This window comes from Otolemur garnettii, unplaced genomic scaffold (genome assembly GCF_000181295.1).
Source record: "Otolemur garnettii isolate 467f Iridium unplaced genomic scaffold, OtoGar3 scaffold00105, whole genome shotgun sequence".
In the NCBI taxonomy this organism is placed as follows: Eukaryota; Metazoa; Chordata; class Mammalia; order Primates; family Galagidae; genus Otolemur; species Otolemur garnettii.
This window is the reverse complement of record NW_003852500.1, coordinates 1,170,256-1,175,191: the sequence shown is the minus strand read 5'-3', so window position 1 is coordinate 1,175,191 and position 4,936 is coordinate 1,170,256. Positions and strand designations below refer to the sequence as shown.

Here is a 4,936-nt window from a genome sequence, read left to right as displayed (position 1 = left end):
TTGGGAGCATTCAAAAGCTGTGTCTTCAAGGTCAGAGATCCTTTCTTCTGCCTGCTCTATTCTGTTACTGACGGATTCTACTGTATTTTTCAGATCTTTGAGGGCTGCAAGTTCATGCCTCAATGTGTCAAAATCTTTGATGATTTTGTCTTTAAATTCTTTGAATTCTTGAGACAACTTTTGAATTACTCCTTGAAATTCTAATTCCATCTTTAATTCCTTTATGTTGCTCTTAATTGCCATCTAAATTCTGAACTCGATTTCTGACATCTCAGCCATTTCTTTATAAATGGGATCTTGTGCTATGTCTGCCATATTGTTGGTTGGGGGAGTTGATCTACTCTGATTATTCATTTTGCCAGAGTTTTTCCACTGATTCAGCCTCATGATTATTTTTCACCATTGGCTAGATGGGTAGGTAAGGTGAAATTGGATTGGGAGTTCCTGGGGTTGTGGTTAACCATCCCTTTGTCAAGGAAAAACTGAAGACTGCAGTTTTTTTCCCTATAGCTTTGCAAATGACCCATACAGTATTACAGTCTGAGGCTAAGGAGACCTACTTGGTATGGTGGGATTAGGTGGCTCTGTCTTGTATTCAGCTGGTTCTTATCTGATCTTAGTGGATCAGTGACTCTGGTGAAGTCTTAGCTATGGAGAAATATAAGCAATTAAGACAGCCTACTTCCTGTGGACAACAACTGGAAGAGGAAAATCAACCCTTCCTGTTACCACACAACCAGGGTATCACCCAAGAGGGTCCTTGGGAGATTGGCACAGCTTAAAAGTTCCAACCCAATTGACTCAGTCAGTATCAACTCTCAAGTGGGAGGGTTCAAAAGGTCTCTAGAAGCTAGATGATGGAGGTCTACTAGCTGCTAAAATTTGGCTTGCTCTGGTGCTCTGTGGAGTCAAAAAGGCCCACCCAGTAGCAGAGTTGCACCAGGGGGCTGAGTCTCTTTCTCCACATTGCTCCTCTTTCAAGCCCAGACAATGTGACCTCACAGGGCTGATGTCCTGCTCTCTCCAATAAGCAGATGCACTAGGGGTTTGCACCTGTCAGAGCTAAAGAAAGGGCAATGCCCCTGCAGCCTGGCCACTACCCTCTGCTACCAGCCAGCTGGGGGAACTGAGGCCTGCCTGCCTTGGGTACGCAGTAGCCACTGGCAAGTGTTCCACTTGGACTCAGTGTAATCCTGGGGGTGACAAGTCAGCAAATGCTTCTCTCCCTCAGCCACCAAGCCTTAGCCCCTGCCACTGCAGTACTAGTATCCCTATAGAGTGAGTTCTGGTTTCCTCTGGCAGTCCTCAGAATTGAGGAGGTGTCTCTCCAAGATTAGACCCCAGTGGGATTGCCCTATTGTTGCTGGATCTCTGTGAGAAGTGATCCTGTGCAGTTCCCCAGCAGCTGTCACAGCCAGGGAGTTCTGGCTGTAGGAGCAGCTCTGGGAGTGTGAGGCACATGGATCTAGCAAGCAGGGCTGGGGGCACTGCACACAGTTCTGGCAGACCCTGGTGCCTGGTGACTTCAGCAAGAATGCTCTCACTCATGATTCTGGCTGGGCAGGTGCTAGTGAGGAGGCAGGGAAGGCATGGGGTGGCAGGGCTCAGGAAGTGCAGAGCAGGAAGCTAGTCTCTGGCCAGGTAGGAGGCACTTAATCTGGAGGGGTGGTGGGTGCTGCTCTTGAGCTTCCTCCCACAGTCTCTGCTGGGGTTAGCTTTCTGGTTCATCAGGCAAGGGAGGAAGGGTGGATTGGAAGTTCAGAATGGCAGGGAAAATGTTAGTTCATTTTTTTTTGCCTAGTGAGAGAGTGTTTGGAGTCTCAACAGGGTCCCTCTGGGAAAGTTGATCCCACTTCCTACAGCCCTCACCCATGGAGTAAGACAAGAGTTCCTCAGTTCACCACTCACCTATAGAAAACCTACAGGAGCAAATGAAGAGAAAAGGAAAGAAAGAAAAACACAACTTTCTTGGGGGAGGGGATGGAAAGTTTTCCACTGGGATGAATTTTGTACCTGAAGTTTGCTTTCTTGAAGTTGCAGCTTGCCTCAGCAGAGGTGACCTGAAGATATCACTCTTCTCTCTCTGCTTGGCTCCCAGTATTCAGCATAATTGGATACTTTCTGAACATTATCCTTGCCTCTGGATGGGACCTTCTGTTGGAGGCTGGCTCCAGTCGGTCATCTTGCCCCTCCTCCCCCATAGTATCCCTTGCAAGAATTCTTATGAGAAGTTCTTCATAGAGAAGAAAAATGATGACATAGGTTAGAAACTCAGTCACATAGAAAAGAGTGTCAGAAAAGAATAAAATAAAAGTAAAACAAATGCTTCTCTTTTCTTATTCCTATCTGACCTAATAGGTAAAAAGGTTTGCTCAAAATAATCATATGAACAATGTATTTTGAATTACAGCTTCTGATAAGTAAGATGGATAAATGGCATGAGTGGGAAAGCTGGGGAACATTTTGTTATACCTGCAATATAACAAACCAATATAAAATAGTGTTATGTAAAGGTAGATTTAGATTAGTTGTAAATGGAGGGAAATAACTAAAAATAATTTAAGAAACAGGTAGGGGGTAGGTGCCTGGCGAAGTGGCTCAGAATGCACTGGGTGGCTCTCCTGGTGCAGATTGTGGCTGCAGCTCGGGCGTGGGCTGGCAGGGCTCACTGGGGATTGCCTCAGGGTGGCTGAGCACCCACACAGTCTGGCCAAAGGGCCTGCCTGACCCCACCAGCTCACCCCTGCTCCTCCTTGGACTGGAGCGAGGGGGGTCTCCGGTGTTGGGCACTCTGTGGCCACAGGGGATCAGGGCTGATGGGCCGGTTCCCACCCCTCTGCTGCTGCTGCCCAGCCACCTTCCCGGCTTGGCCAGCACTGTGGTGTCTGACCCTGTGGTCCGCTCTGCTAGGGGCACTGGAGGGGCCGGGGGTTGCAGGGGTGGCCGCTGCTCACAGGTACTGCGTTCTGTGTTCTGGGTCCAGGGCAGCTGGCAGGCATGGAGGAGAAGTACCTGCTGGAGCTGATGGTGGAGAAGGACTCTCTGGACTCCTCTTTCACCCACGCTTTGCGGCTGGTGAACCAAGAAATAGAAAAGTTTCAAAAAGGAGAAGGCAAGGATAAAGAAAAGTACATTAATGTGGTGATTAATAAGAACATGAAACTGGGACAGAAAGTGTTAATTCCTATAAAACAGTTTCTTAAATTCAACTTTGTGGGGAAATTTTTGGGTCCACATGGCAATTCCCTGAAGAATTTACAAGAAGAAACTTTGACAAAAATGTCCATCCTTGGAAAAGGTTCCATGAGAGATAAAGCAAAGGAAGAGAGTTGAGGAAAAGTGGAGAAGCCAAGTACTTCCACCTCAATGACATCTCCATGTTCTCATTGAAGGGTTTTCTCTACCTGCAGAAGCATATGCCCACATGGGACATGCTTTGGAAGAAATCAAAAAGTTCCTCATCCCTGACTATAATGATGAGATTAGGCAAGCACAGCTTCAAGAATTAACATATTTAAATGGTGGTTCAGAAAATCCAGATGTTCCAGTGGTTTGAGGAGAACTTACCTTGGGAATGAGAGGTGTACCAACTCCAACAATAACCAGGGAAAGGGGAGGAGTCACAGCCCAGCCAATTGGAGTTGGTGTCCCTCGGGGGACATCTGTTCTCAGGGGAGTTCTATCCACCAGAAGTTCAGTGAGTTGGGGAAGAGGACTTCTCAACTCCAGAGCAAGGGAGTTCCCTAACAGTACAGACCTCCACTGCCACCCCCAACACAAGAGACCTATAGAGAATATGACTATGATGATGGATATGGCATTGCTTATGATGAACAGAGTTATGATTCCTATGATAACAGCCATAGCACCCCATCCCAAAGTGGTGTTGATTACTATGATTATGGACACGGACTCAGTGAGGAGACCTACAGTTCCTATGGGCAAGAGGAGTGAACTAACTCCAGACACAAGGCACCTTCAGCGAGATCGTCTACAGAGACCAGCCATATGGCAGATACTGATTGTACCTTCTGATGTGAAATAGCCAATCTCCACCAGTCCTGTAAACTGTTCAAAGTAATTTTTTTCTATGAACAATCCCTTTTTAAATAAATCAAAATGCTTAAAATCTGAATGGATGGAACTTAAACCACTGTTGAAACATCAACCTGGGCAGACAAAAAAATCCACAAAAAAACATATAAAATTTTGTTATTTCCAGTCTGATTATGAAAAAATAGGTCATCCGAAGGGAGAAAAAATGATTAACTAGTGTTAAAAAAAAAGATTTGCTAAATATGTTACTCTATTCTTTTAACATAAGCCTCACCTTTCGTTTTAAAGGTTTCCATAGAATGTAGTTATTTTAACTTTCAGCCATATGCTAGTTATTTTTTTCTCTTACCAACATACGTAAAAAGGGAATCCAATTAGTTACAAGTGCAAATAATGTGGTATTCTTTTGTAACTCAAGTCTTGAATTGTTCTGTAGTGTTAAGCAAAGTCTCCTCTTGCTTGATACTAAATAAACTTTTGAAAGAAATTTTGTGTGTGAGCTAACAATTTCATGTTTCTCTTATTTAAAAAGGCCTCCATAAATAGTTGTAAACAGTGAAATAATTCAATAACAATGCTTGTCATAAAAGGGTCACACTAAACATTGTACAACTTATTTTAAAAATGGCATAAAATTAAATGTACCATTATATACTCACTGTAGATTTAAATGCTGTTTAAAGAGTCCAAATGGTGTCAACCTTCTTGAGTGGCACATTAAAACTATGCAAAACCAAATCTTGTTTTAAAAAAGAGGTTTGGTGAATACTCAGAGAACTAAAAATTGACCTGCTTTTGGATCCTGCAATTCCTCTACTAAGAGTATATCCAAAAGACCAAGAATCACTTAACAAAAAATATATTTGCACCGGATTATTCA

General features: G+C 44.1%; 1 pseudogene; it reads left to right on the top strand.

Annotated features, from left to right (window-relative positions):
* Positions 1 to 2,997: 2,997 nt before the first annotated feature.
* On the top strand, positions 2,998 to 4,022 carry LOC100942526 (annotated as a pseudogene).
* Positions 4,023 to 4,936: the final 914 nt, after the last annotated feature.